General features: G+C 43.3%; 1 protein-coding gene across 2 annotated transcripts in view; it reads left to right on the top strand.

Moving 5' to 3' along the window:
* LOC107123229 (calcium-dependent secretion activator 2) overlaps window positions 1–22,409 on the top strand; it is a 656,096-nt gene that overhangs the window by 128,368 nt on the left and 505,319 nt on the right. The window lies entirely within an intron of this gene.

The following is a 22,409-nucleotide window of genomic DNA, read 5'->3' as shown; positions in this document are numbered from 1 at the left end:
ACATTTTTCTACGGATTGGGCTGATTAGATGCAGCCGGCCCCTCTCTTCCACCACCCACTCGCCTGCCAGCTCCTAAGGAAAATTGCTGTGCATTACCCATGGTTTTTTTTTTAGAAAAAAGCTTCCAGTTTGAGCGCTTGGGCAAACATGCGCTTAATAAATCCATTATTAAACGTTATTTTATGTTCATTTGTATGTTTAAAGATAATATGACAGCTCCAGCAAGCCGCCTGCCCGACCAGTCCCGGAGGGGCAGGAAAAGGAAGACCAGCCAAGAGGGCTACTGCACTCAGCTCGTCTCATTAGGGCTGCGGCGAAGCCTCCACCGCACCGAGTCCCTCCAGGCGATCCTGCCAGCCATGGGGCAGGCTCGGGTGGCTGCTGCTCTTGCTGCCGCTGTGGGCGGTGGTGCCGCTTCTGCTGCCATTGCCCCATGAAAAAAGGCTCAGCCCCGCCGTCTCCGCCATCCTCCTTCCTGGGGAAGGGGCTTCTGTTTCTTACAACAAATTCATATTATCTTTAAACAGAGAAATGAACATAAAAATAACGTTTAATAATGGACTTATTAAGCGTATGTTTGCCCAAGCGCTTAAACCGGAAGCTTTAAAAAAACACACACCCAAAGAGCGGTAATGCACAGAGCAGTCAGACGGCCCTAATTGCAATCATTGCGAAAGATGGCTGTCAAGATGGGCAAAATCGCGCATTCCAAGCGCAAGTGCCAGCAAAATACTTGATTTTCCAGCAGGCAGGAAAACCCGGGAGCATTGTGGGAGTGAGCCCGTTTCGGTGCGGGAGGCGGATTTGCCTGTCTGATCAGCAAACTTAAATGCGGGAGGGAACAGTGGCGAACCCCTATTAAAAGGACCGTGTGACCGCACACTGAGTGAAGGGCGGGATATAAATCCAGTCTCTTCTTCTTTTTCTTTACATCTTTGATATTCTGTGCACATAGCCTACCCCAGGCTCATACCAAGATAAGCCCCTGCTAGAATTCTCCCGGCAAAGTAGCCATATTTCCGTGTGGTCAAGCACTTCCAATACTTTTTTTTTGGGGCCCCCCGAAGGGGATTTTTTTATTGCATTTTATATAAGGACTACAAGCTACAATGAAAATAGGGGAGGGGAACTACATTTAAGGAGAAAGAAAAGATAACCACCACTAACTAAAAACCCGAGAGAGGAGATCATCAAATTAGCTTGTACACAATGCCATCCCTTAAAACGCTAACAATTTGATGAACTTAGTCAGATATGCTAATATAACTTTTAAATCTTAAATTTAGCTGTTGGAAAAAGACCCCTAAGCATCTCAATATTAACATACCTATTGTTAGTGGAAACTTGAATTATTGCTGGGTGACAAGCTTTTATGATAGCATAAAGCAGCATTTTCTTACTGGAAACCTTTTACTGCAATGCTTGTACAATATTTGCAGGTAACAGCAGCAAGGATTATTTGTACAATTTGTTGAATGTAGAAATTGGGAATGCCAAGACTGTCTGACTAACAGAAGACTGTAAATTAAAAAAAAAAAATCCTGGACTTTGCTCATTGTGAGATAACGCAGTTCAGAAGACCTGAAGCAAACTTGGTTGGGTTCACAATATGAGTTAGAACTTAGTTTCAGGACTGGAAGGAGATACTGTGCTTAAAGCGATAATTTGCTATGCAATAACACACTTGAAAGTGGAGCAGTATCCTGCTAGTGTTAGCCCCATTAATCTTGGTGATTCCAAACAAGATTCATTTGTAATTGGTGGGAAGCTGGAGATATTTGGTCTGTTAGTGTACTCGCAACAAAAACTATGTGTTCTGTTCTTCCAAGAGAAGAAAAGCCTCAAGTTTGTATGGAGGAAGGGGGGTAGAATGAAAATAATAGTCCCCCCCCCCGAAATCCTCTAGGTGATTCCTGATATTTGTTCAGCCAGAGTCGTCCCCCCCCCCCCGCAAAGCACTGGTTTGAGGCTTATCTTGCTTTTTTGTTTTGATTGCAAACAGTGAATCTGTGCAGCAGAATGATGTAGAACCTGACATACAGATGGGCATCTTTCTATTGTAGGGATATGGGATGGGTGGAGATAGGAGCCTGTAAGCTTTCATGAGACTATGTTTAATATGATGCAGTGATGTCACAATTTTGGTATTGGGTGGATTATAGTTCTAGGAAGATCAGTGTTAAACATTTGCTCCTTGTGGATGAAAATGCAAAATACTTTGCATTTGGTGGTATTTAGAACATTTTTTTGGTCGGGATTCTGATTTCCCCCTCCGAAAACAATAATACTGATGTTTGGATTGAAATACTTCTGAGAGCATTCCCCTGAAATAAGCAACTGTGTGTCTCTGATCTTTAAGATAACATGACATATCAGGTCTGAAGCTAACCTCTATGTAAGCCAAACAGGGCCACATATTGAGCAAACAGAAGAAGGCCAGTATATCTGTGGCTGAAATCCAGCAAGGACCAAATGAGCAGTGTGGTGTTAAATTTATACAAACTGACGAGATCAGTGTTCATGATCTGTTTATAGCATCCAGTGGAGAATAAATTGTCTTTAGAATAGTCTGCTTGGGTAATTGAGGAGCTCTGATAGTGGCAGCACAAGTATTTTTTGACATTTGGATAACAGGAGAGGAGCTTGGTTCAATTTCTATTTTCCACTGTGGTGCTTCATGGAAAGGGCAAACTGGGAAATCAGGATCTCTACATGCTTGTATTCTCTGAAGTAATAGCTGTGATGCTGTTGAAACAATTGCGCTTATTATTTCATGTTCTCTTTTTGATGGCTGCGTTATAGCTTCACCGAGGAGGAGAGAGAGGCTAACAGCCAGAAGTAAACCAAAGCTGTTGCTTTGTCGATTTTTCATTGGGACATGTCTTAAAGCAAAATGAATGGGAGAAATAAATTATTTGGTCTGCTTATATTGGGAAATACTATTCTGTTTTGTTAGTGATAACTACCTCATTAAGGAAGCTGTTCTACATTTTGATCTGCCCTTGCTACCCAGAACTTTCCTGTAATTTCCCAGTTTAATTTTTTCTTTTAGCAAACACAAGCTCATTGTCTAGCTCACTGCTTTTCAGTGTAAATAGTTCCTTTCTTTTACTTTATTACCCTGGAAGGAACCTTGTGAGGCTATTGTGTGTCTGCTTAATATGCATTATTTTGGCTAAGCCAAGTAATTTTCCTTCTCCCCTAGCCCTCACATACATCTCAAGGGCTTATTTTGTTTTTCCTTGCCCTGTCTGTACTTCCCACATGAGCAGGGGGAAGGGAATGTACTGAATTTCTAGACTACATCGTCCATTTCTTCAACATTATACAGTCAGTAACTCTTCACATAAGTATTGTTCTTTTTGAAGAGTGACAAATAATAAACTGCTTTAGTCATGAGCATTTGAAACCAAAAGAAACTAGAACAAATACAAGAGAGCAAAAGTCCAGATATTTTGATTTTGCAGACTCTATACAGTGGGATGGATTTTGACAGGGCTCCTTTTTATGTTGTTTCTGTGGTTTGGTAGCTGCTGTTCTGTTCTGGTACTTTATTGTGCTACCATTGTAATGTGAGAAGCCTTAGGTTAAATGTGAGAAACTCCTGGGAGAGAGCTGTTATTCCTTCCCATACTTGCCCAGCATTCCAGGAGAGGTGATGCTGGCATATAAAAGAGTCCCAGTATGGGTTCTTCTATCACCTGGGGCTTCTCAGATGACCCTGTTGGCATGGGTCAGTACTGCCTGCCATGGTGGTCATGCCACAAAGGTAATATAAGGAGAGATCTTAGTACTTAGTCATAACCTTACTAGTTCCTTAGCCAATTACTTAAGGGATTTATGCAAATAGGGAGGCTTCATAGCAACATTTATGCCATTTGCTTTTTAAGTGACAAGATCTGAAAGTTTCAGGACTCTGAAATAATACCCAGTTATCAGTTTGTGTGATAAATGGCATATTCCTAGTATTCACTATGTTGTGGGCTGGAGAACTTCTCTTCTGCCTCCTACTTCGGGGCCTATTATTCAGTGAGGACATAAGCCTATGTCCTCAGAATTCCTATTACAATTCCCCGTTCATAGAAAGCTAGATAGAGGCTAGCTTTTTCCTGACATGCTAGGGTTTTGTGAGACAAAAAATCTAAGAATTCCTCATCAAGCTCTTATCTGGTGGTTAAAAAAATGTTGACACTGCCAGTTGTAGTGTAGATCAGGGGTCCCCAACCTTTTTGACCCTGCGGGCACATTTGAAATTCTGACATGGCACAGTGGGCACAGCAAAAAAAATGGCTGCTGCAAGATAACTGCCACGGAAGACTAAGCCAGCTACAAAATGATTGCTGTAGCTTAACTTCAGTAACAGAGTGTAGATCATTGTGCTGTGCTGGCAGCTGCTGCTAAAACAACATTTTAACAAATCTGCACAGCCACTGAAATCTGCAGTAGTCAACCAGAATCCTTAGTGGGCAAAAGCAAGTTATAGTGGTGTATAGGCTTACTAAGGTCTGGCGGGGGAATCGTATTTCTTGGCAGGAGCCTTGCCGCGGGGACGGCTCCACGCGCTGCCCCCGCCATCACCAGAATGTGACGCTCCGCATTGCTCTGGCAACGGGACTCCAAACAGCCCCGTTGCCAGAGCAACACGGAGCGTCACATCCTGGCGACGGCGGGTGCAGCGCGTGGAGCCGTCCCCGCGGCAAGGCTCCTGCCAAGAAATACGATTCCCCCGCCGGACCTTGGTAAGCCTAGTGGTGTAGCATGGTATAGTAATTAAGAGCAGCAGACTCTAATCTGGAGAACCTGATTTGATTCCTTACTCCTCCATCTGAAGCCTGCTGGGTGACCTTGGGCCAGTCATCATTCTCTCACTACTCTCTCAGCCCTACCTACGTCACAAAGTGTCTATTGTGGGGAGAGGAAGGGAATGTGATTGTTAGCCAGCTTGAGACCTTAAGGTGGAGATAAATGAGGTATGAAAACCAACTCTTCTTCCTACCCACTTCCTAAAAATGTTTGACGGGCACCAGAAAAGGTGTTGGTGGGGACCCCTAGTGTAGATAAACAGTGTTGGGTGCAGATCGTTCAGTGTGACTTTCTCTTATGATGCAGCAAAACATTGTATGCAAGTATGTGTTGTTGAATCCAAAAGACAGAAGTCATAGCACAAGGTGTCTTTTGTGGAGTCGGAGAGGTTCAGTATTTTATCTCTTGTAGAGGACTAACCCCCTCCCCTGTTGTTTCCCCAGACCTGTAATGGTTTGGGTGGGGGAAGGGCTGCTGTCCTTTTGGGGAAGCCTACATGTACGGCATTCAGTGTTCATGAATATCCCAAAGGAGCTGTTTCAAGGCCAGAAAATTGATGCTGAGCAGAAGACCCTTTGTGCATGCTACAGTCTTGATCTGAATTGAGCCCACATGTGCCTGAGAGGCACAGAATCCCAGAACATGTCTGCCAACATGAGCCATATCTCCTCATGAAGGAATATTTGTAGGGAATGGGTAAGGAAGGATAATTCACCCTCTTTTTGCCTGCTACTTCTCTGATGCACATTGACTAGGCACCGGGAGTTTCTAGTGAGCCAAGGTGATGCTGGTACTGCTAACGTGTTGAAAAGCTGAGCTTTAACATGTGAAGTTCACGCAGGTGTCACAGATCAATGATGAAGCTGGGAACCAAGATTATGCATGGTGGAGAATTCTGCTTTGCTGGGAGGGGGGTTAAGAAACATTTATAATACTTGCACTATAATTTCCTTGCTCTTCTCCCCCTTGAATTTGATTCATTTGAGTACAGTGTCAATGCTGCATTTTCCTGGATGCTTTAGAATTCTGTAACTGAAAGTTACCTTATGCAGTTGTGCATTTCTTATAAGAAACACTTTCAGAAATCTAGAAAGTGATTAGAATTGGGACACAGTGCCCTGTACTGTTAATATGATGATTATTTTTATTGCTTCAATACTTTGTTTTGGAAACTGTTAGCAGGAGCGATCATAACCAGCCATTTTTCATGGTGCAGTAAATATTTGTTTACGTGTATTTCTTTTAACTTTTTGCTCTGGAAGTTTTAAGTAGCAACTCTTAGCCATAACCACTTCTTCCTGTGAAACTTAGCCAGAGTGGTGCAGTGCTTAAGAGTGTCAGACTAGGATCTGGCATACCCAGATTCAGATGTCCACTCTACTATGAAAAGTTACTGGATGACTTTCTGCCTACCTCACAGGGTTGTTGTGAGGGTAAAGTGGAGGAGAGGAAACAATGTGAGCCACTTTGGGTCCCCACTGGAAAGAAAGTTGGGATATAAATGAAATAAATGTCAGCCTTTAGTGCATATCTAAGTATCTATAGAGTTCTGCCTGTGAGTTCTTATAGGCGGAAGGGGGTCTCCTTTTGCTAAGACCCATAGTTAGGTAATGCTCTTTTGCAAATCTTGTTGCTGCAGTAAACTATATTGAAAGAAACTCTGCTTGTGGGGGCAGGACTATTTCTTCAACTCTGCTAACACAGTAGACCATCAGAAATATCACAGGAGGCAAAGATGGGATCTGCAGTAGGAAGTGGAGGAATTGGTGGAAATCACTCTCTGTTCTTTTGAAAACCAAGGAACTGTAAGATTGGACACATGCCAGTGTTCCTGTTGTTGGATAGGGAAGCTGCCTTGATATAGAAATCATCAAGAGGCGTTTGGGTTACATAGATTCTGTTTAGGAAACAATGTTGAAGTACTTATTTCCTGCCTGTCTTCCAAAGCTCTTGGGATATCCAGGGCTGGTGTCCTGGGACAATGATGAAGGACATCTGCTGAGGCCCGCAATTCAGTGAAAGAATTGCTGCTGATCAGAGGTTCCTCGGCCCATGCATTCTCACCTAGAGGCAGTCACCTACCATACAAGGAGAGACACCTGGAGAGAGCAGGAAGTGACTCTTTCCTATTCCTCATAGCCTTGGCAGTCTTAAACGAGCATGAAGGAATCACTCTTTGCTTTTTACTCTAGGGGTTAGTTTGTGCACACGTAAATGGGTGTGTTTTTGTGCTGTGAGTGCTGTCTGTCTGTCTGAGCTGGTTGTAAGAATCCCCATAAACTTACAGAAATATAAGAGGTTCAAACAAAAAAAAAGATTTTTGTCTCCCTGTTTTAACAAGTATAGACATGTACAGCTTTTTAAAAATCATATAATATAGAATTGCTAGAACAATTGCTTTAGTTGTTGTGGGGAATCCTCTCTGCATGTGGAAAATAGCAATTTGTATCCATCTGGAAGGAGCCTAACGTAGCCACATAATTATTTGGCGTTCTCAATTTTCTTCCCTGCCACCTCGCTACTCAACTGTAAATTACAGTCTTGAACATGTAACAGTAATTCTTCCTTTAATAATGTGGAAAGTGGTCCATTTACAAAAGATTGTTATTGTTTGTTGTGAAAAACAGCATCTTCCAGGCCTCCAGCGCTGCGTTTAACTGGAGATGCCAAGGATTGAACCTGGGATCGTCTACACGCAGAGCATGTGCTGTAGCATTCAATATCTGAGTTACTGGGGAATAATAGTTAGTCTTAGATGTAGAAAACCCAGATTCAAATTTCAGCCATGAAACTCACAGGGGGACTGCATTGTCTGTACCTCACAGGGTTATAGTGAAGATAAAATGGGGGGGGGATTTCTACTGCCTTGACCTTCTTAGAATTGCGGCAGGATAAAAATGTAGTTGGTGGTCAGTGGCTAGAACCCTCACTCTGCATTATAGCAATGGGTGGTAGTTGGGCTGTGATGTTTGGTTATGGTTTTCATATAGTCCTGTTGTGCCCTCCCAATGTAAGTACACTGACCCCCTGTCCATCAGGAAGGGTTGTTTCCACCATCAATGGACCCTATAGGGGTACCCCAGGAGTCCCTATGCCAGGCAACTTGACATAAGCGGACACAAAGATGGAAGCCAGGACTGGCAGGCCATTATCATGCCTAAGACATGACCCTGGAAAGCACATGAGATCTTGCCTTCACAACTGTGACTACCCCCCCTGCCCAACATCTGCATTCTCCAGACAATGGACTTGCCTTGCCCCAGAGTAACGTCTTTCAATCTCAAACACTAATCCCATCAATCTGATCTCATCTTTCCTTCCCACATTTCCTTGACAATGACAAGTCCTGCCTTTTATCCCCAGTAGTCATGTATGGCTGCGAGAGTTGGACTAAAAGGAAGGCCGAGCGCCGAAGAATAGATTCTTTTGAACTATGGTGCTGGAGAAGACTCTTGAGAGTTCCTTGGACTGCAAGAAGATCAAATCAGTCAATCCTAAAAGAAATCAACCCTGACTGTTCCCTGGAAGGCCAGATAATGAAACTGAAGCTCAAATACTTTGGCCACCAAATGAGAAGGGAGCACTCACTGGTGAAGACCCTGATGCTGGGAAAGATTGAAGGTCAAAGAAGATGGGGACGGCAAAGGTTGAGATGGTTAGACAGTGTCAGAGATGCAACGGACATGAAATTGAGCAAACTTCAGAGGACGGCGGAAGACAGGAAGGCCTGGCGTGATCTGGTCCATGGGGTCGCGGAGAGTCGGACTCGACTGTGCGACTGAACAACAACAACAAACCTCTAAGTAATGTCATCAGTTCTTTGTTCTGAGGGATCCCACACAATTAGCAGGCCCTCTGGACATGTTTTTGGATATAAAAATAGCACTAAGAACTCAGTCTCGATGTGCCTGCCCGAGCTTTCTATTGGCAGGTCACCCCCAAAATTCATTTGGGCCATTTTCCATCTTTCCGGTCTCTGCTCCATGGACTCCTGATCTCCTGGAGAGAGGATCCCGCTCCTCTCTTTATTTCCATAGATCTTATATGTGTTTATGTTTCATGTGGGCTTCATTCCTTAAATATCCTGTTATAAAACATTCTCTATTTTACCATTGGATTGGTTATTAAGAGCTCTCATAAAGGGAAAAATCCCTGTAAACATTGAATCCCTGTAAACATTGGTAGCAAAATCTTCACTATTACCCTACCTCTTGCTGAGGCCTGTCGTTTGACTAATTTTCCCCAGAAACTAAAGTCAGCTATTCTGCTTCTTAATTCAAAGCTGGTAGAGGTAGCACTTTTGTGACAGAAAGTCTGGCTAAAAATAATTGAAATATTAGGTGGAATTAATTTGCACAAAAAGTTTTTGGTAAATAAGAGAGTCTTCTAGAGTAGTAGTGCTTCTCAACCTTTTATGTCTTATGTCCCACCAGTCACTCTGTCAGAGAACCTGGATGTGAAAGAGATCTGGCTTATCCAATCCTTATTGATTGATTGATTGATTGATTGGATTTTTATCTTGCCCTTCCCTGCATGCAGGGCTCAGGGCAGCTCACAACATTTTAAAAATACAAATAAAACAATAAAAACATTCTACAGTTTGATAATTTATTTTTTTAACAAACCAAGATGGCTCATAGGTCTATAAAATGTCCAAGATTAAAAAGGGCGGTGGGTGAACACCCCCCACAATTACCGAATAAGCTAAGTCGGGGGGCAGGGGAGGACAGAATGATGAGACACCCGTCACCTCAACCAAAGCCCCGGTGGAACATCTCTGTTTTACAGGCCCTGTGGAACTGAAGTAGATCCCACAGGGCCCTGATCTTACTCTGGAGAGTGTTCCACCAGGCTAGGACCAGAGCTGAAAAGGTTCTGGCTCTTGTCAAGGCTAAACAGATGTCTTTAGGGCTGGGGACCACTAGCAGCTGTTGTTCAGATGAGCATCACGCTATTTGAGGGACATAGGGAGTGGTCCCAGACTGCTCAGGACTTTGAAGACTAATACCAAAACCTTGAACTGGATTTGGTACTCCACTGGAAGCCAATGCAACTGGTGGAGCACTGTTTGGATATGTACTTTAAGAGGAACATGATAGAAACAGAAAGCCCACTTTTCACAAGCATTCTGTTATTACCACTAGCATGCCAAAAAGTCACAGATGGATAATCTGTGACAGGTAGAATTGGCAGAAGATGGAACATCATCCTTGTTGGTGGACATAGGAATTGAGAAAAGGCTAATTCTTACTAATTGTTATGAAAGCCCTGTGTCCCACATAGAATACTTCTGTGTCCCACCAGAGGTACATGTCCCATGGCTATAGACCCCCTGTGTAAAGTTAGAAATAATAATTGGCTAATAATCTGAAGCTGATACAGGTAACAGTTAAAGGCTTCTGGCAAGTACACTTTTCCTGTTCTTTGTCGCACAAGGTGGTGGCACAGACTCTGTAGAATGAAGAATGTAAAGGGGTGCATGTGCATACCAGACTATATGTAAGCTATATATGCAGTGTTTTTAAAATTATATTTTCCTATTAAAACAAAGTATTATGTTCACTAAACACTGTTCATTGCCATTTCATTTTTAAAGCAACAAGCTATACAAAGCACAGATTCTTTTTTATTACAGATTCATTATTTTACGGCTGGTTATTCCTTCAAGGGGATGGTGGTCTTGGTTGTGCATATCGGAATACATGTGCCCTGCCAAGTATGCACAATATCTTCCCATCAAGAGGTTCTAATTTGCCAAATTAGACAAATACTTTATGTTTGGAAAATCACTTTGAAGACCCTGCCCAAGTCTTGATGGCCTGGACTCACCAATGTAGCCCCTGTATATGCACAACAATCAATGGATTAAGTGGCTTGCAGATCTCCTGTTGCCAATGCTGATGATGAAACTCCTGTACACGAGGATGCCTCTGGATCTTGGACTCTGCCTTGAGTGCGGAAATCCTTGCGCAAAGACTAGTATGAGTTTACATCCTGGACCTTTTCAAATCTGATTTCCAGATTAAGTGGAATGTTCAGTTCTGAAAGTTTAGCCTATAGTATGCCTCTTCCCGGTCTGAAAGATGGCTTTCCAAAGTAGCTTGGACAGGTGGAGGGTAGGAAGGCTGGCTGTTGCATTTAAACACCTTCCTTTGCGATTTTGCAAAATAATATTTTGCTGTTATACTTTATGACAATAGGCCTTTAATATTCACTTGTTAATGTGTAAGTAATCAATGTTTCATTAACTGCTCATTAGCTGCATCTGTTGCAAATGAACAGTTTATTAGAGGTGGTATGCCTACAGCAGTTGTATATTACCAGTTGAAATGTTTTCCACTGCAATCAAAATTATACCTTTGAGAATGCGTCTTAATGGACCACCATGTGGCTCATTAATATTGCATTCCCACCCACCCCCATTCCAACTGTATTAAGCATAACTTGTTTCTGTTCTGCATATACTTACCTAGCATTGCGGGGTACTGTAATTGAAATCTCATTTCTCTTGGCACTGATAATGAGGTGTGTAGTGCCTGCTGAAATAACACATCAGACTTTTTTTCTACTGCTGCTTGCGTTACCATTGTCAATGAGGTGGAGTACCCGTAGCATTCTAAATGCAATGTAGAGAGTTCTTGGCAGGCTGTGAGCGGTGGTGAATAGTTTCCAGCAGAGAATTAAAAAGTGATAGGTGTGTCTGGCCTCTTTATTTACTACGAAAGCAATGATTGCCACTTCCTATGCCATAATTTCAGAGTGCTTAATAAGGACCTCGGATGATGAAACAGCATGCTTTGGAAATAAAAATGCATTGCTGTCATGATGATGGGGTGTTACAAGGAGTGCAGTAGGAGGCAGTTGGCTGTAGTGGGTCGTGATATATAGAACACCGGTATGTGGCATGCATGGTGCATAGGAAGATGCTAGAAACATACAGTGGCCCATGTGCAAATCCAGTTTGTAGAGTCACCCTCCAAGTTAATGTTTTTAGTGGAAAGAACTGTCCAGATTATGTGCTCATACAGATGGATTTACATTTGTACTGTCCACATGAAAGGCATGCATTGCCACATTTATTTAGTTAGATTTTTATCCCCCCCCTTCCCTGCACGCAGGGCTCAGGGTGGCTTACAACAGATGATCAAACAAATAAAACACTATCGGTTAAGCTATACAAACAATAATAAATAAGTCATCATACAAAATGGCAAGTAGGTATAAGTGCACAGTGCTCCAGTAAGGCCTATACAAAGTTGTGCCTGTGATTAACCAACTGGGTGGTAGACAATCACCACCAATAATCTCTGATCAGATATCATACCAGGCCAGAGTGGGATGAAGCAGGGGAGGCCAATGTAGCTGGACACCCATTGCCTCAACCAAAGGCCCAGCAGAATGTCTCTATTTTACAGGTCCTGTGGAATTGAAGCAAATCCTGCAGGGCCCTGATCTCAATTGGGAGAGTGCTCCACCAGACCGGTCAAGACTAAACGGATGTCCTTTGGGCCGGGGACTACCAGCAGATGATGATCTGATGAGTGCAGCGCTCTTCAGGGGACATAGTGGGAGAGGCAGTCCATAGATACTTGAACCTTGTCAGTATGTACATGCTTGTACACTTCAGAAGACAGATAAGCTGAGTTTGTGAAAGCTGAAGTCTAGCTGATGACCAGTGTTGTAAAATATTAACACGTGCTTTCTGCTTTACAGTGCAGTGGTAAGTCCAGAGGCAGCACTGCAACATGTAGCTTACCTGGATAAGAGCCCTCCAGGCAGCTTGTGTCTTTGAAAGATGTGCAGATATGCAGAATACAGTGGGAACAAGCAGATTCCTACAGCAGGCAGCATAATTGTAAATTCTGCATCAAAATCTCCCCCCAAAAAATGCCCTTATTTGGATAGCCCAGGCAAGCACAATCTCATCAGATCTCAGAAGCTAAGAAGGGGGCCAACCCTGGCAAGTATTTGGAAGGGCGACCTCCAAGGAATACCAGGGCTGAGATGCAGAGGCATGTTATCAGCCACCTCTCTGAAATGTCTTAGCCCCACTAGGGGTCATCAGAAGTCACCATGACTTCCAGGCTCGCAAGCACACACACAAAATACTTGCCTTCCCCCCCAAAAAACCCCTTCAAAAAACTACTTGCAAACCCAAGGATCCTTCAGTTTAGGTGATTCTAGCTACAAAACGTTCAGTTCTGCTTCTGTAATCTCTTCTTGCTGTCTCTTCCCCTCTCCCAAACTCTGAGTATAATATTCCAAAGACTGGAGAGAGATTTTAGGGTTTTAAAGGGATCATTACATTGGTCACTCCATTAGTTGCCAGGTAGATGAAACCATGATAGGACTGTTCACAGTAACCAAGACAATGACACCCTTGTAGAGCTCTAAGCTATAATGCTCAACTGTATGTGGTGAACAGCCTTAAAAATTAAGATGCTAATCATTCGTTCAGCACTTACCTGAACAACTTTGAGTTGTCAAATATGTGCATCTAGGCTGACGAACCGTGTAAATCTTAAGATGTTAGAATTAACATCATTTGCCCTGGGGCATTCAGATCTCCGTTTTTATTAAAAAGAACAATTTTAATTTACATTTCACCATGCATAATTTCAATTAAAAGAATGTGCCCAACTTTAAGACAATGCAGTGTTTAAAATCTGGATAAACATTCTCAGGAAGCTCTGGAAATAAATTCGGTGTAATTTTCCATTTTTGTACTGTGATGTTATCTGGCTAAGAGATCTTGTTTCTTATGTAGCACTTTCTACTTTTCCAAGTATAACATCTCTAATTTGCTGCAGAAATCTAGAGGATCACATACAGTGTGGTGTCCCTTCCCCTTACATGTGGTTGGATTTTCAAAATTCTAACAACTGAAAATGGCTTAAATATTCCACATTGCATGTTCTTATGGTAAGGTTGCTGGATGTTCACCAGTATAAGGTAAGCTTGTTTAAAGAGTTGCATAGTTTACTTGCAATCAAATTGTCCTTATCTTTTGTTATGCATGCGAGGAGAAAATGTGTCCAGTTCCGTTATGTGTGAAACATGTTTGTTTCCACTTGCAGGCCATATGCCTGCCTGGATAGCGCTCTTCCTGGCCAGAAACAGTGGAAAGAGGGAGGAGAAATAGTGCCATGGCAGTTATGAAGAGCTAGAAGCCATCAGGAGGGGGAAAGGAAATTGATCCAGTACCGCACTGGCTAGTTGCAGAACAGTGCCTTTTTCACCAAGGCTTTAACACCTGTTTAATATTCTGTCTCAGTTTAGTTTCTGGGTGCTTCCCAAGATTAGTTTTGCATAACAGAAATGCCAGAATTTGTAATTGTTTGTTGGAGTATATGAATTTGTTCAGCTTGTGTTAACATTTATACAGTGTCATTGCCTCCAGAAATTTTTCTGAAGGTTGGGATGCTAAATGAAATTCTGATCCTGTACACTCTGTGTTCAGCTGTCCAGGCATTCAGAGCCACTTGCTTTTGTGGGTGCATGCCCTTTCTTTAGATTTGTATGAATGGACACAAAGTCATTTAAAGGGGGGGGGGAGTATTTAGACCAAGGCCTGCCCTGTAAACTTCACCTTCTGATCTTGTGCCTCTCTCTCTAGTCTAATCCCAGCTCCATGACATTAGATTACAGCTAATTGGTAGTGATGGCAGAGTATTATGCATTATGCTCAAGGCATACTTTTATTTATTTATTTTAAACATTTATTAGCTGCCTTTCTACCTGGTGGAATTTAAGGCAGTTTATAATGTCAATAAAACAACAGTGATGAAAATAGATAAAAACGCAATTTAAAATCTCAATTAAAACTGCCAATAAATAAAAATCCCCATAATACTTAGTACTGTGCTATGGTTCTAAATTTAATCTCTTGCTCTAAGACAGGATCTTGCACAAGTAGTCCACATTAGGATTGGGCACAAACCTAATCATGAACCAAAATTTGTGACAAAAATCACCGGGTCGTGGTTCATGAACCATGGTTTGTGTCCATCCCTATCCATGACCCTCCACTTGGTTTTTGGAGGTTCATGGGGCTCATGGTGGGAAGCGGGGGGAGCAAGAGGGATCGCTGAAATGGCTTGCATCTATTTTAGCCTAGCCCTTTTTCTCCCCCCTCTCACTTGGAAGAGACCTCTCCACCACACGCAGATCTTGGTGGCAGTATCGTGAATCTTACAAAATGAACAGGTTCAGTGAAGGCTCATGAAGATTTGTGGTTTGTGCAGCTCCACGAACCATGAATCCAGAGAACCACAATTTTCCTGGGTTATGCCTATCGCTAGTCCACATTCTCACTACTGATCAACCCTCCATATGTATAGATATAATTCATTCATACAATTGATGTTGTATGGCAGGCAGAAAGGTGCTTGATGCCAAAGATATTCATGATTCAAGGAGGAGTGCAGAAATGTGAACCAATAACTATAGGATAACATATCTTTCTTGTTTAAGGGTATCAACCAGTATGGAAATTCTTTTGTGACTATAAATGTACTTGCTACCTGATGATAGCTGGTCTTTACTTTGCCAGAATAAAGGGTTGAAAACTAACTGGCATCTTGACATGACAAATGCTAGTTACAGCTTTCAGGCCTAACTAGATATGACATATTGCTTTGGTAAACGTACAGGTACATAAAAGTGTCAAGTTTGTCTGGTTAGACCAGATGACACCATCAAATAGTTAGTAGCATTCAGTGAACACATGGTTTACTTCCTCTTTCCTTCCCTATGAGCAACACAGATCCTACAGAGATGACAGCCCTTGTTGGGTAGGGTAAAGAGACAAGTGGCTGGGCGGGAGGGAGGACAAATGGGACATGAACTGCTCCTCCCCCCAGGCCACCTCCCAGCACAGTGGGGGAGAGGAAGGAAGGGGAAGGGCAACAATGGTGGTTGTGGAGGAAAGTGGTGGCCCAACAATAGAAATATAATTGTCCCTGCAAACCGCTTTGAATACCCTGAAAGTTCCTTCTACATAAGTAGTCTGAAGCTACACAGTTTTCTGGAAACTTACACCTTTGAAATATTTATAATAGGCAGTTCCTTCTACTTTCATAGTCTGAAGCTGTTCAGTTTTCTGGTACCTTATGCCTTTGAAAAACTTAGATTAGTAATTTTCTTGAGGAAGATTATCAAAATGAAATCTTCAGTATCTGGATTCTTTGTTGGGAAGAATTATTTTGGAAAGAGAATTTTTTGGAATATTTCAACTATATATAGAACCGGGGGCACACCTACCAGTCCCATTGGGAAGGTTTGAACTTCCTGCCACAGTTCCGATAGGTGCTAACTGGGAGGCTCAGGATCCTAGTCCCTATTGTTCTTATGGAGCCAAGCTCGGGTTGCATACTGCTGGCGCCTAGTGGCAGTCAGCGGACATAACATACTGTAAAAAAGGTTTTCCTACTATCCAGCTGGTACCTTCCTGCCCTTAATTTAAACCCATTATTGCGAGTCTTATCCTCTGCTGCCAACAGGAACAGCTCCCTGCCCTCCTCTGACAGCCCTTCAAATACTTAGAGAGAGCAATCATGTCCCCCCTCAACCTCCTCTTCTCCAAACTAAACATTCCCAGGTCCCTCAGCCTTTCCTCACAGGGCTTGGTCTCCAGGCCCCCAATCATCCTCGTTGCTCTCCTCTGCGCCTGCTTCATTCTGTCCATATCCTTTTTGAAGTGAGGCCTCCAGAACTGCACACAATACTCCAGGCGCGGCCTGACTAATGTGGTGTACAGCGGGACTATGAGATTTTGGTGATTTGGATGTTATGCCTCTGTCGATACACGCCAAGATCACATTAGCCACACTGGCTGCTCATATTTAACTAATGGTTTACCTGTACCCCAAGATCTTGTTCATGTCCACTTCTATCCAGAAGTGTGTCCCCCATCCGGTATGTGTGTTCCTCATTTTGTTACCTCCAGGCTTTGAACCTTTTCCTCTAAGAGTCCTATCAACTTACACTTCTGTCAAGTGTAGCCTGTCTTGTCTTCAGGGAGGAAGACAACATGGCACAATCCCCGCCGGTGACTGGAAATGGTCTGTGAGCATCCATCATCACTTCCCAAGTGGATTCTTTCACCTAGAAATACCTTGGGGTCCTAATATACCCAGAAACCTAGAGAACTAACCAAAAGGCTGCCTGGACCAAAAGAGGCAACATTTACAACAGTGTAAACTTTTCTTAATTACTTACGGGATCCCCTGGCCCAATTCCCAGGCTAAGAGCCACAGAGCAAGAGCCCTTTAGCTCTCACCCTTCAGCTTGCGCCTCTGGCCAGAAGGAGCCTTGCAATTCTGAGGCTCACAGCTCCCACCTCCCAACAGCCACAGCAACAGTAGAGAGTGGGGCCAGCAACCAACCCCAGGCAAACAGGCCCTCCTCTCTCAGCAACAAACCAGACAAAAAATACACAGAAGCAATCAGAAGCCCCTCTCCATCAGGCTCCAAGCACTCACTCCCCCTCATACAGTTTTCTCACACAGCAACCTCAATTAATGCTCCCCAGCAGTGTAGGAAAAGGAGAGACTAACACTCACCTCGTAAGCAGTTCTGTCCCAGCTCCTTCCTCAGTTCAGCTGACTCAGTTCTTTCTGCATTGTAAATAATACCATCAAAATTATAATCTCAAATCTGGTTTGTTTCCCCCCACCCCTGGCTTCTCTTGCTCATGTCTTGGAGCTTGGGATGTTTGTCTGCCACTGCTCATTAACAGATGCCATTATAAGATTTACTTCAAGGGAGTGCCATCCCTTTCTCATTTCAGATTGCCTTGTCACTGAGAAGTCACTTTTTCTTTATTGATGCAGTAGATATCTCTGCTGAATGACTTGCAATTAGAATGCCCTTAGAGAACCTGAACTCTACAGCTCTTCAGTGCCTCTTAGTCTCTTGGAGCTAATCAGTCAGCCATAAGAGGTGATTCTCTGCTTGATGAGAAATAGTGTAGTTGCCTTCAGTATTCCATTGTGCTCAAGCCTGACTGGAAATCTTAATGCTATAATTACATATACTCTCTGAGGTGCCTCATCTTCTAGGGTTCCCTGGATTGAATGGTACCCAGGATCACAGACGGCCCATTGTATGGTCACCGCTGGTCTGTAATTTGCCATCTTATGTTCTTCCATATTTTCCAGAATCTATCTTTTCATATATTGGAGTGTGTGAGGTAGAAAGGAGAGATCAGGGTGACTGTGTCACCAAACATCATTTCAAATGGCCCTTGGTAATGCAGACTGATAGCCAATGGCTTCATAGATTCTAACTCCCTCGCTACTTTTCTCTTTCCTTAAAGTGGCCATTCTTCTGACTCTCACGTGCAGCTAAATCCATGAGGGAAGTCTCTCCTGAGAACAGGAATGAGAGCAAATTTGAATATATTTGAGGATACATGTTCTCATTTAGAGATCATTTTAGTGCCTACAAAATACAACAGTCCACTAAATATTTAATAGTTTTCTTAATGGAAATAGGCCTAAAAGGAGAAGTTATTATGACTAAGACATCTCGCAGTTACTTATTAAGGCTGTACAAAGCTTGATACCTAATTGGGATGCAGAAAAAATAGTGTAATTTATAAAACTTTCCAGTTTGCATACTAAAATCTAAAGAAATTCAGCTGTACCCAAATGTTCATTAACCTTCCCCTTGAAACACAGCTGTCTGAAGTGCAGCTGGATGATTATTAAATCGTAAATGAATTTTATATTCAGAATGAATTTTGAAAATCACCATGCAAGTTACAAATTTTCAAGCATCATTTTGAACTAGGGATCTGCAGGGGTTTTTTGTTTTTGTTTTTGAATTTTTCACTTTGGGTCTATTGGACCAGGAAAAAAAAATGGGATTCCCCCGTAAAAAAAACCCCAGATCCCAATATTGATAAAGTATTCAGATCCTAATTTTGGGGGGGAAATCGCGGCTGTTTTCCGGGTCCAATAGACCTAAACCAAAAAATCAAGAAAAAAAGCAGTGGCGAGCAATGTTCCCTCTAAGTTGTGGAGTCTTGTGAGCAAAGATTCTACTTTGTGAGCTACCGGCATTAAAGTTGTGAGCAAGCGATTGGGCTGCTGCATAAATTAGCCTCCTTCCTGAGCAGAGGCAAAAATGTGTGGGCCAGAGGCTAAAAAACTGTGAGCTTGCTCACACTAACTCAGCTTAGAGGGAACACTGGTGGCGAGGCCACAAAAAACCAGCTGAGAGGGAGCTTAGCTGGGGCTCTTTGGGGCAGTCCCTTTAAACCAGACTGCCTAAAAGCGCTTGCAAAGGATCTGACCCTGCAGGGAGACCTCTTCCTGAAGGCTCGTCTGGGGTTCTGCCTTTCAGCCCGGTTTAAACTGGATTGCCCAACAGAACCTGCCAAACAGCTGATCCTGTGGGGAGAACTCTCCCTGTAGTCTGGGCTCGGACTCTTCTGGACAGTGTGGTTTAAACCGGACTGCACAACAGAGTCTGCCAAGGAGCTGATCCTGTGGGAAGAACTCTCCCCACTGCCTTGGCTGGGGCTCTGCTGAGCAGTGCAGTTTAAACTGGACTGCCCTACAGAGCCTGCCAAGGAGCCGAACCTGCGAGGAGAACTCTCCCCACAGGCTCAGCTGGGGCCTGCTCAACAGAGAACTCTCCCTGAATGTTCAGCTGGGGCTCTGCTGGGCAGCCCAGTTTAAACTGGATTGCCCGACAGAGCCCGCCAAGGAGCCAAACAGGATAATTCTCTCCCCAAAGGCTGGGCTGGGGCTCTGTTGGGCAGCCAGGTTTAAACCGGACTGTCGAAGAGAGGCCATAAAGGAGCCAATCTTGTGGGGAGAGCTTTCCCCACAGGCTGGACTGGAGCTCTGCTTGACAGCCCAACAGAGCCTGCAAAGCAGTTGATCCTGCCAGGAGAACTCTCCCCACAGGCCCCGCTGGGGCTCTCTTTGACTGTTTTGTAGAACAGCCCAAAAGAGCCACAGCTGAGCCAGAGGGGACAGTGCCCCCCTGGCTGTTTTGTGTGCTGTCTTCTGTACTGTCCTCCTCCCTGTTTAAAGAGACTGCAGAACAAAGCGCCAAAACAGCTGAGCGGTGGGAGCAATCTTCATCAGCCCCTTAGCTGCTGTTCAGGTTTGCCAGTAATTTCCAATTTATCCAGGATTTTTTCGGGGATATTTTTCTCGGTTCCCTCGCAAAATCCTGGGTACATTTGGGATGCCAAAGTATACCTGAAGAAATAGATAAGCTGTTTTTCAGGTATATTTTCATTTCGGGTAAATCTGCATGCACATCCCATTTTGGACCAGTCAACCTTGTGCAAAATTAGTGCAAATATTTTATTAGTTTTCAGTACCAGAAAGTTTAAAGCAAAGGGACAAGGGGGTGTGATTTTTAATGTTAAAAAAATGAGTGTCTGAAGAGCTCTGAAGGAGACTATTAAAGGTGACACTGTATATGTTTTCATATATGTCTGTCTTAACAATATTATATTTCTACAATAATTCTCCATGTGTACTGTGATTTAAGATAAAGTCTATCAAGGGAGTACCAGGACAGTCAAATTAACTTTTCATGATTGACAGTGATATTCCTGCATGACCCTGTAAAAGATTTGAAAGCTGCATGGGATGGCATATCCCATGTGTTCACACTGGGAGGAGGTGAAGATGAGGCATACTACTGAAGGTGCCATAGATACCACTGTTAGCCGAATTGCTCTCAAAGAGAAACAATTGGAACAGTTTATCGGGATTCACCGTCTATGGTTTACGGAGGATGCTGCTGTTTCTGAGGTTCCCAATAAGAGACTGAGGCAGACTTCCTTAAAATAATTATAGTTTACTGGCTCACTTCACACAATAACACACAACAATCACAACACACAAGAACTAAGAAATAAAGAGAGAATAATTCAGCACAGTTGCAATTTGCAGGTAACTTTGGTTGATGCTTTGGGGTATAATTACCTAGCTGCTCCTGCGTGGCTCCAAACTTCAAGCGAAGGGGTAAGGATTGGGAGAAAATGGAAAAGAATAGTGAATGGACTCAGACCAGCTAAGACCACGTGCTAAGAAGTTCTAGCTGTGCACTGCTAGAACAAAGAGAGGGATGGGAAGGATTTGGGATAGAAAGCTGGATTGAAGGGTAAAGCAGGTTAAATAGAGGGCGTAGTTTGAGAGCGCTGGGGGGTTTCAGGTAGAATGCTCAAGAGACCGAACTGGAGGTGCATTTTTGATTATATCAGAGAGGGTCAGAGGAGGGGCTGGGGCCAGGAGACCTCCCCTTGTGATGCTGTGTTCGGTCATAGCCAGAAGGTCAGGGATTGGCTACTGTATTTCTCTGGGAGGGCCTGGGGTATAGCGGGCAATTTGAGAGCTAGTGGCTAACTCAATCAAGACACCTGGGCTAGGGGTATTCGTATGTAGATGGATGACTCATGTCCATGCAGCCAGGTTGAATAGGGTCTTTGTGAGTACGTGCTGTCCGTTGGTGCGAGGGGGAGGGGGCCCCCAGGAGGTAAGTTACCATGCGGTTGTTCTGAAATGGCGTTTGCTTCTTTCTGTGACCATGTGCTTGGAACGAAATGGAGTCTGCTGCTTGCTGTGGCCATGTGCTTAGAACGAAATGGCGTTTGCTGGACATGGGAACACCTCAGGAAAAACCACCATTACAGGAACACAGTCTTTGGTAAGTATCCCTATTGGGCGCTCACAGCATGTCAGTTTCTGGCACAGTCTGTCATTGGCACACTTCATCAGGTACAGCGATGGCACACTTCATCAGGTACAGTAACTCAGTTCATAAAAACACCATAGCAGGCGTGTGGGCTTACACCACTCTGGGCCTAAACAGCTAAATTAACTTCTGATGAGGCTCCTTTCTGAGTGTGAGTGTGTGTGTGTGTTAGGAGTTTTGTTTAGAACAACATTTTTCTTTATGGTAAATTGCAGTGCCATCATGTACATTTGATGTAGCCTCTAACTTTTGTACAACATCATACCCATATAGACATGGGCGGCATCTGGATTCTGTTTTCCAAAGAAGATTTATTATGCGTTTGTGAGAATGGCCATATAAGAGCGTAAACCAATGTGATATAGTGTCAGACTAGGATCTGGAAGGTCCAGATTTGATTCGCCATTCTTGACATGGAAGCTTGCTGGGTAACTCACTCTCAACCTAGTCCACCTCTCAGGATTGTTCTGAGGATATAATGGAGAAGAGAAGAACAATGATATAATCTGCTTTGGGTCCCCACTGGGGAGAAAAGTGGGGTTTAAATATCTAAATACTGGGAGATTTGGGTCAACCAGGTTTCCCAGGTGTTTTGTCCACAGCTGTTAAAAGATGGCCATACATACCTGTTTTTATGTACTGCCACACTTTGTGTGTTGTGTGACAATGTAGTTTCTTGTGATTGTCTTAACACAGTGTGGCTGTCCTAGCCCCATTCATCACCCCCACTGCATGCAGATACATTTTTTTAAAATTGTGCCGCCTCTCCAAAATGGAGTCACTCAAGATGTCTCACAACAAGACAATTGTAAAAACAGTTAAACCAATAGTAGTAAAATAATAAAATATAAAAGACGAGCATGAAGCATTTTTCTTCTTC

This window comes from Gekko japonicus, unplaced genomic scaffold (assembly GCF_001447785.1).
Source record: "Gekko japonicus isolate JY-2015 unplaced genomic scaffold, Gekko_japonicus_V1.1 scaffold943, whole genome shotgun sequence".
NCBI lineage: Eukaryota > Metazoa > Chordata > Lepidosauria > Squamata > Gekkonidae > Gekko > Gekko japonicus.
Note: the sequence above shows the minus strand (reverse complement) of the source record. Positions and strands in the feature narration are given on the sequence as shown.